We start from the raw sequence: 10,494 nt of genomic DNA, 5'->3' as shown, positions 1-10,494 counted from the left end.
AAATTCATAGGTGTTCCGGATGATGAAACCTAGCGTCTTCATAGATATATTTTTTATTGAAGAAATATTTTCTTTAAACCTGAGCTTTTGGTCAAAAAGCACACCAAGTACACACGACTTCAACTCGCGCTAAAGGAGAATCATGGAGAGTGTAATGATAAAGAAAAGTACAGGATAACTTTTAACACGAGTAGCCGATCCTGTATTAATTAAAATATTTTTCATAACGCATCGGAACTTTGGTGAATGCATGGTGGGTTGATGGTTAAACAACGAAGTCGTAAAGGAGTGGGTTAACGTTATTCCTCTTGAGTAGACAACCGACCGGTAGAAACGTGCCGGCCGGCCGGTCTCACGTTTGAATGAATCCCGTTGCTAAACCCGGCAGGGTTCACTGACAGTCGAACGCCATCTTCCAGCCCAAGGTGACAGACGTTCCGTCACACTCGCCTGCAGCCGGAGCCGATCCACTGCCCCTGGAAATCGCCCTTTTTAAAAGGAAAAGGTGAGAGATCCAGTAATAATATCGATCTATAAAGGGGCCGAGGGACGAGTGGGGATGGTGGGGACAGACCGAAACGAAATGGGTTTATGCCATCAGTAGTTCAGTACCAGTCAGACTTCTTCGGCTACGGTTCTTTGCACGGTTTCATGTGAGTACACAAAGATCGCTAACTTCAAACCGCCAATTGTAAAACATGACAATCAAAAATCCGAAAAAAAAATTATTAAAAAAAGACAAATTTTAAACTTAACATTTTTTACAAATCCAATATAAATATTTTTTTGAGGGATTTAGTGTTGCATTAAAATAATCATGACAGAAAGTCCAACAAGTGACAATAAATTAGTGGTTCGTAGTCAATGGGATTGTTTACACAAGACAGCCAGCCGGCTTTTGAAAACGTGTTTACCCTTCCCTAGCAACTCAGTCTCAACCACGCGATTTGAAAAAGGAAATAATTAAAAAAAAAGTTAAATCATCTGAGAATTGCATTTATTTTTATTGTCCACACTTTTGAGAGGATTTTCGCAATGATTACAAAATTAATTCATAAATATTATTTAAAAAAAACTCCTTTGGAAGAGGTTTTTGTATAGATAGATAGTTTATTGTTATCACAATCTACATTGTTTACCTCATTTTACATGCTTCTGCTTATATTTATAAATTCTTGTTTGTTATGTATTGGAGTTTGAATCAATATTGTCTTTACCTCAAGTAAAATTTATTTGTCTCTTTATCTTTTTTCTAATTTTTTAAAATTTTAATTTAAACACGTTATAAACTTTCTATGAAAACGACCTCAGGGCTATTATTTGTTTTTTGGTAGGTATGTTTTACAATGTTTTCTGCATTTCTTACATTCAACTTCGTTTTATCTCAGGCTTTCGTAAAATTACTTATATTTTCTTTTACATATTTTAGATTTAAATAAATACACATGCAAAGTTGGTACCGCCATCACATTAAACTCTTCAAAAAGTGGTTTACAACTCTATATTTGCTTAACACAAAATATTATTCTTACTGCTTTTTTTCTGTAATTTTAAGATTTTTAAGGCTTACTGATCGATTTATATTAAAGATAATAAATTGATTTTTGTCATATTTAGTACTAAAAAATTTTCATTTAAATAGTTATAAATTTCATTTAACAACAACTTTAAAGCATAAATATCAAAGTTTCGTAAAAAGCCGGTGTCATCAGAAAGCTGGAAAGTCAAAATATCCTTATTTAAATTTTTACATACATTTAAGTCATTTAAATAAATGAGAAAATATATTGGGCCCAAAATGGAGCCCTAAAGTACCCCACACTTAACTATACCTTGACTATACGAGGTATTATTTAAAATCATATTTTGATTTCTGTCAATTCTAAAGTCTGAACAAAAGTCTAATGGGGGATGCCCGTACAGCATAGTGATACAGCTGATCAAGTAGAATCTTATGATCAACAGTACCAAACGCCTTTGACAGGTGCCATACTACTTTTACTATTATTATTATTATTATTATTAATTTTTAAGGGCGTTTACTTTTACTATTATTTTCAAAATTGTTATAAATATTTATAACTTATTATTTATTATAGCTATTGATACTAAACCCGTCCTATATACATACTGCGATTCAGATAAAACGTTAAAAGTATTTAAAAAATGAATCAATTTATTTGAAAAGCTATTTCAAAAACTTAAGACAGTATTGGAGTTAGTGAATTCAGCCTTCAAATTTGTATATCATCTTTTGACCCTTTTTGTACACTAGATTCCCCACAAAGCTGTAATGCCTTGGCGAATTTTCCTTCCTTAAACGCTAGATTAATTACATGACAGATTGGCTCACAAATGAATTGTTTTGGATAGTTTATTATGTTATTGGGCATGTTTCGAAAATCTTGGGCATCTGAACATTTTAAATTATATTTTTGAATAGTCTCATGGGATTATTTTGGGATATTTAAATTGTTTAATAATTCTACATTTTGGAATTTGCATGCTTCAGTTGAAAATTTTGGAAAAAACACGAGGCTCGAATAAAAGAATATATATTTATACGCTGTGATGCTGTTTCAGCTACAAATTTTGTAACGAACTTTTGTAAACAAAAAAAATAATAATAAAATAAAAATCAAGTAGTGCCGTCTCCAAAAAAGAAATTTACGGTTTCATAAGTACTTTAATTACTCAACATTTCGAAATTTAAATTGGTCCACCGAAATTTTTGGAAAAACAAACAAACACGAACGAGGCTTGATTAGTCAAATAAAACTGTGATGCTGGTTCAGGTTAAAATTTTGGAACAAACTTTTGTAAAAAACAAAAAATCAACAAGTGTCATTTCTAGAAAAGAAATTTGCTGTGTAAAAATAAAAATATACATTTTTGTAATGGATTCATGGCATTATTTTGGGATATTTAAATTGTTTAAAAGAAAATGGGTCCCTTTATTTAAAATAAAAAAACATTTAGAAAAAAAGGAAAAAACAAGTATTTAAACCTTTGAATGGAATCATAGATTTATTTTAGGATATTAATTAGTGGACAATTTTAAAACAAATTTACAAAACAAAAAACGAAGGACAATTAGTACTTTAATTACTTGATAGAAATTTTCGTCAACGAAACATATATATTTGAAACGATTCATCTCGGTGGAGGTGCTTAAAACAATTATTCGTTTCTATGGTTTACTTAATATTTGCCTAAAAAATAAAATAAAACATCATTTCTACGTTGAAGTTTTGGAGAAAGTGAACAGAAATGAGACAAATTTAATTTTTCAGAAGAAGCGATTTTCTGATACATCTCGAGTTTTTCAATTACCGCCCAATTTACGTCATAAAAATTGATTCTTCTAAAGCTTTAAAGGGTACTTTTTAACACAGAATATCCAGACCGCATCTCACGATTTCGGAATAATTACAGAATATACATAAAAGATGAGTCTTTACGCTTAGTAAAGGATGGAGGGTTACAAGTTCATCAAGGCGAGATTCACCAGAACACTTCATTTACAACTTTCAAAAAATTATATCAAGCACTGCTAAAGTTCGGGATCTGTAAGGACCAGTTTTATTTTGTAAAACAAAAGTTTTAGATTCATATAAAAAAAGAATATTGAAAAAATGCGCGCAAATTGATCGCTACCTCCTTAGCGATTCATAGGGTTATTTTAGGAAATTTGAATAGACCGAGTAGTAACTCTCGAACAAATGACGACCTTCCTGAGCTACTTGAAACGCAACATCCGTGTAGTTTTTTCGGTTTTTATCGAAACCGATTTCAAAGGCGGAAGGATTTCCATTTTGATCTTGGGAGTATTATCGATTTTTCTTATACTTTAACTGTAATATCCAGTGGTAGAACGTTCAGGTTTTTAGTTTTATTCTTCGCTCTTCTCGGTGTTTCAGTTGCCTAGCAAACAATTTGCCTTGTACACTCGGGTCTTTTTTTCCACCAAAAATATTGGCGATTTTAATCATTTAAGGGAGTTGTGATCCTTTTTCGTACGAACGACTTGTTTTCCCTATTTATTTGTCACCTTCTATTCAATTGATTTTAAGTTAGATACGATTTTCTTTTTCAGGAGAGTCTATTCCGTTAATTATCAATCTTAAAATATTTAGTAATTTTTAAGGGCACTTAGTTGTTCAAAGAGAGCCTCCCTCCCTCTCGAACGCATTTAGCGCTACAGGAAATGCTCGGTCAGTTAACCAGTTCTCAGTTTAGTTAGAATGTTCCCAGTTCAATTAGCCAGTTCAGTTGGACAGTTCTCAGTTTCAAGTTCCCAGGTCAGTTAGTCAGTTTCGAGTTCGGTTATACAGCTCCCCGTGCATTTTGTCCGATTCTTATCAGATAACTTCAATAATGAATATTTACAATCATTAAGTAGAAGATTTACAACAGTTAAGGCTAAAGGATTTGTAAAAATAATGTATAATTAATAAGATAAATAGTTTCAAGTTAGGAAAAATTGACAGTTTTTGCCCAACTTTAAATTCTTGTCAAATTAAAACTATTTAATTTAATAGACATTTTTTTTTACCAAAACCTGTTTATCATACAGTTGAGATTACATAAATACAAGTTTATTCAAATTGATAGAATGGTTTTTGATCAAAGTGCAAGGATGTGGAAGAGTTTTTCCCATGTGGTTGCTTCCCAGTTAATTACTGAGTTCTAATTAATAATGAGTATTTTTAACGATTAAGTAGACGATTAGAATAATCAAGGCTAAAGTAATCGTAAAAATAGATAGTTTATGAAAACAAAAGTGTTTCAAGTTAGGAAAAATCGATAGTTTTTTTGCAACTTCAAATTCTTGTCAAATTGAAACTACTTAATTTAGGGAAACGTTCTTAGCCGAATTGTTCGGCATACATTTGGGTATACTTCAATAAAATTTAATTCCGATTGATTAATTGGTTTTTGATCAAAGTGTAGAAATAAGGAAGGGTTTTTCTCATGCAGGCTTGTGTGCTCTTATTTTTACATCGTTAAATGGTTAACAAAAGCATAAATTTTCCTGAAATAAAAAACTAAATAGAAATTAACATAATGAATTAGTTATGCATAAACACGATAAAAATAGATTAAGTAGAAATAATAAGGATAAACAAGAATAAAAGTAAGAAGGGAAATAAACATACACATAAGAATAAAAAAAAGAACTAAAAATAATACCGTATAATAAAAGAAAGAATAAAACAATGTTATCGTCCAACATAATCCTTCCTATACATCCAGCCTGCTCTGGTGTATTCTACCAATGCACCCAATTGGATCCATCCAATAAACTTAAAAAAAATTTTCTTGTGAATATACTGCACCAGAAGAACAATCTCCTATTTTCAGAAAGAATAGGGCAAACCGCTATAACAACACCCTTGCTTTCAAGTTACAAAGACGGCATTCTTCTCGTTCAGAGCTTGGTACGGTTTGTAGTTCAAGTTAAACAACTCGCCCCTTAACTTCAACCATCTGATGGATCGAGGATCTAATTTTTTTCCAGTCAAGCTTGCACACTTTACATTCGGATTTAGTTCCCTGTATACTGTGTGATGTTGGGACATGGCTCTTGCCACAAACTCTTCTTTTAGGGATTCTCTAACCGACATAGTTAAAGAATGGAGGTTGGTTTTAAGTGCACGAGTATCACAAAAATCAAAATTTGCGTCTAGGATAGCATTGGAATCATCACGTTTACATAACCACCTCTAGGAAATATATGTATCCCCAAACAGTAAAGCAATAAAGCAATATAATAATAGCAAAGCGTAATATAGAATCGATCAAGAAACTGAGTTAAGCGCTTGTAATTTAGCACTTAATGGAACTGACGAGGGTGTGATAGCTCCACTCCAGACGGTACTTAATGCATACTTTGCAGTTTTTGCTTTTTCAACTACGTTTTTTTTAGGACAAATTAGAGGTTAGAGTGACGCCCAAATACTTGTACTCGTTAACTACTCTGACCCTGTTGTTCTGGTATTTCCAGCTTTCATCCTCACGAAGTCTACCTCCATTGCGAAATACCAAAATTTTTTATTTCTCCAAGTTGACTTCCGAAGTTCGCAGTACGATTCTAGCTTGTCAATGTTTATTTGAAGATCTTCTGGGTTTTCCCCAAGGATATTCTTAATTATAAATACACTGAATTAATTATACACTTATATATTAATTGTTGTATAATTAATTGAGTATTATTAATTTAAGTTTGGAGCCTTGTTATTCTTTTTTATTTTTTTATATTTTTTTTTGTTTGTTTTGGCCTTGATCTATGCATATTAACCATGGTGAAGAATTCTTGTATGTGTGTTCATATTTTTTTTTTTGTGGGGGGGGGGTTTATCGTGAAAAGAGGGCCAGAGGCGACGGTGGGAATCGAACCCACAACCGCGGCGTCTATGAGCCGAGAATCACAACCACTCGGCTACCGCGGTCCCCTTTTTTATTTGTATTGTGTCAAAAAAAGTTTTTTCTTGAACTGTTTCGGAAATGTTCCGAATTGTCCGAATATTTATAACATCCGACCGAATCGTAAAATCGATTGGTGAGAAATTGTTTCGTTTTGTTGCGGTCGGCTGCTGTTATCGAACGTCTTGTGGGGAAAAAAGCGAAAGCCGTAGCGTTAAATTGACGAATCAGCGACGGATATATCGCTAAAAATGTGACTGCTCTGCAAAGTTAGCGATAGATAAAATTCTATATATTATTTTTCCTAATGGGTCGTTTGATTTTTATCACATCAATTTTGATGGTGCATAATTTTACAAAAATCTTCCTAGGTTTGAAGGGGTTCATTTTTGAAAAATGCCTTTTGCAAGATGGTAAATAAAAACATTTTAGTAGCATAATTTATTATTAATTTTAGTATGGGAATGACTATGGTCTTAAAAAGTGAAGTTTATTAAGGCCTTGGGTGAATTTGACGTCCAAAACTACCCCTCGCTACGGGTTTCAAGGATGTTTTAATTTTAAAAAAATTAAGTTTTTTATTTGAGGTAGCGGTGTGCCTGTGTGTTTGCCCTCCTAGAAAAAAACCTTTATGAAATAATTTCCTTCATTTCCTTTGAAGACATGCCATTGTGCTAATCCCTTCTCAAATGTTGCTGAGCTTACAGTTTTGTTAACAATAATTGCTGACATGCCCGTTACTGAAGTCCAGAATGGGGGGAAAATCCAGGGGGTTGTCTGGCTGCTGGTGGAATCAAGCCCACCGGGCGAATTTCAAAATATTTCCTTACATGATTGTACCGAATTTGATAAAAATGTCTCCATTTGCAAGAGAGGTTTAGTATTTATAAATTAAACCGCGTGTAACGAATGAATGCATGTTTTGCAGGAAGTTTTACATTTTGAACTAAATGTTAAAATCTAATGTATGCACTTTTTCGCAGTTGTAACACGTAACCACTTGACAGATGCAAGTAAAATTAGCACGAAATCCTGAAGTTGATTAGTACTGACTTTAATACAGTCGAACTTCCCTTAGTGGATACTTACATAGCTTGGTTTACCCTCTACTTTTTATCGTACGTCTTGTCGGTCACATTAAACTGACCACACAAGGTTCATTTGGTTCGCTGTTCACACGTTAACATTTTCTCTTCCTTTTTCACATGAGATTCAATTTCAAATTTTTGCTTCTTTCGATAGTGAATTTGAATTCCGGGGAATCTTCAATGTATTTATTTGTTTGTTCATTATTTATTATTTGTTCGAACACCTATAGTCAACAAGGAGGTTGTCTTTAGTTCAGGCCAGTAATTGCTCTCATAAAATCTCGGAGGAAAAGACATCAAGATCGAAGTGGTGCATAGAAGTCCTATTAAAAATACGATAATTCTCTCGCATCCGATTTCTTTGTGAACTTTGCAACGAATTTGACGGCTAGAGAAATATTGCACACTCCACACCGTACTGGTAGTGGTAACACCACACATCTAAAAAAAAAGAGTGAAAAATTTTTCCATTTACTACTACTAACAAAAGTACTTTTAATAACGGAACATTCTAATAAACGGACACAATGTTTACAGATTTTTTCAATAAAAAATTGTTCATAAGCGGAAAAATATTTCAGGATTTTCTAAGGTCTATGTAATATTACGGGAATTTTCACATCTCGCACAACCCTTTTCAACGCCTTCAGCGCTTAACAGGAAGTGATCCGTTCTGTTAGTCAGATCTCAGATCAATTACACAGTTCCCAGTTCAGTTAAACAATTTTCAGTCCAGTTAGTCAGTTCTAAGTTGAATTAGTAAGTTCCCAGTTCAGTTAAACAATTCTCAGTCCAGTTAGTCAGTTCTAAGTTGAATTAGTAAGTTCCCAGTTCAGTTCTCAGATCAGTTAAACATTTGATCAATTCTGTTAGACAGCTTCCAGCTCAGACAGTTCGCCGTTCAGTTAGCCAATTTAGTTAGACAGATCCCAGTTTAGTTAGTAAGTTCTCAGTTCAGTTAGTCAGTTTTCAGACCAATTATAGGGTTTCCAGTTCAGTTCTCAGATCAGACAGACAGTTAGTCTGTTCGGTTAGGCAAGCTCAGTTATTCAGTTTACTTAGACAGTTCCTAGTTCTATTATTCAGTCCTTAGTTCAATTAGCCAGTTCCCAGTTCAGTTCTCAGATCAGTTAAACATTTTATCAATTCTGTTAGACAGCTTCCAGCTCAGACAGTTCGCCGTTCAGTTAGCCAATTTAGTTAGACAGATCCCAGTTTAGTTAGTAAGTTCTCAGTTCAGTTAGTCAGTTTTCAGACCAATTATAGGGTTTCCAGTTCAGTTCTCAGATCAGACAGACAGTTAGTCTGTTCGGTTAGGCAAGCTCAGTTATTCAGTTTACTTAGACAGTTCCTAGTTCTATTATTCAGTCCTTAGTTCAATTAGCCAGTTCCCAGTTCAGTTCTCAGATCAGTTAGACACTTTTCAGTTTAGTTAGTCATTTCTCAGTTGTTAGCCGATTTTCATTTCATTTAGCCAGTTCAGTTAATCAGGTCTCAGTTCAGTTAGACTGTTCTCAGTTCAGTTAGTCAGTTAAGTCAGCCAGTTCAATTATACGGTTTCCAGTTCAGTCATTCAGTTCTTAGTTCAAGTAGTTAGTTCCCAGTTCAGTTCTCAGATCAGTTAAACACTTCTCATTTCAATTAGTTCTCAGTCAGTTAGTAAATTCTCAGTTTGTGATTTGAAAAACCGATCCAGAGATGAATGCGGACAAAAGGATTCTTTCTGTAAGAGGAGTCTAACAGGTCCACAGGACATTCGTGTCCATGAACATACGTATATTCGATCGATTTCAATTCATTTTTTGTTTTCACTTGGTGGACCTAACAATATTTTTATTTGTATTCCCTTCTAGAGACAAAAAAAAAATCAAAATTCATAAGTCCCATTCTTTAGTGGCGTCCGCGTATGGGAAGTTCGACTGTACATGTAATCTCTCTGGAACAAGAAGCTAAATATTATTTTAAATAAATTAATTACCGTTCTCAACTGCTTATTTATTTTTATCTTTAGGTATTCAGTTTTTACTAGTTTAAAAATAAATATGTGATAAAACTAATGATTCCCCTGTGAGTTGGTTCATTTTAGTGGTTCACATTTCATTTATTATTGCTACGTTAATATTTCTAATTTTATTTACATTGTTTAAGTTACATTGACTTTTCTATTGATTTATTTTTTGTTTTTATATAATTCTAAGAGTATTAAAGGTACAATAATTTCGAATTTACATGGCACCTTTAACTCACAATCAGTGGTGTATATGATAACATTGATAATATACACTGACGGGCAAAAAATTCCACCAATTGTAATATAACTTGTTTTGTATATATTTTTATAAATTATTCAAAGTTTCACGGTTTTTAACGTTTAATAATTGAGTCTTTGTTTTAAAAAAAATATAATGTAAATTGCTAAGGAGAATGAAAAATAAAAAAAGGCGGACGGATAAAATTTGTTATAATTTTGTTTTAGATGTTTAATTAACATTTCAATACCGCGTATTTCCTCCTCTTGCCTTAATTACATCTCGAAGACGCCTCGGCATACGTTCTACCAGTCTGGAAACGTCTCTTTGCTAGAGGTTAGGTCATTCTTCACGAAGGGTCCTTTCAAGATCGTGGAGTGTATCAGGAAGTGATGGACGTGTTCGTCTTTGGAGGTGAGGTTATCCCATAAATGTTCGAAGGGTTCATGTCTGGAGAACGGGCTGGCCAGGCTAAGACCCTGATGTTATGATGTTGAAGGTATGTTTGTACAATGCGAGCGACATGTGGACATGTGTGATGTTCCAAAATTTCATCCACATAGCGAGTGTCGTCAAAGTCCTCCAATAAACAACAACCAACTCTGTGCGACTCTCCATTGAAATTCCCGACGACACCATCACTGAGCCACTTTGAAAAGTTGGCTCTGGGAAAAATTACAGGCTTCATACCTTTCATTTCTACTTCTCCACACTATTTCACGCCCATCTTA

The 10,494-nt window shown here is 33.5% G+C and overlaps 1 protein-coding gene across 1 annotated transcript in view; it reads left to right on the top strand.

Annotated features, from left to right (window-relative positions):
- Nucleotides 1-530: 530 nt before the first annotated feature.
- The window catches only part of LOC106665409 (protein rolling stone), a 76,017-nt gene continuing 66,053 nt past the window's right edge, over nucleotides 531-10,494 (top strand). Inside the window, exon 1 of the mRNA XM_024226914.1 lies at nucleotides 531-653. The gene's annotated coding sequence lies outside the window, so the exon portion shown is untranslated. The remainder of the gene's footprint in view (nucleotides 654-10,494) is intronic.

This window comes from Cimex lectularius, unplaced genomic scaffold (assembly GCF_000648675.2).
Source record: "Cimex lectularius strain Harlan isolate CLEC.00 unplaced genomic scaffold, Clec_2.1 scaffold9, whole genome shotgun sequence".
Classification (NCBI taxonomy): Eukaryota; Metazoa; Arthropoda; class Insecta; order Hemiptera; family Cimicidae; genus Cimex; species Cimex lectularius.
The sequence above is the reverse complement of the archived record's forward strand: the minus strand, read 5'-3'. Positions and strand labels throughout refer to the sequence as shown.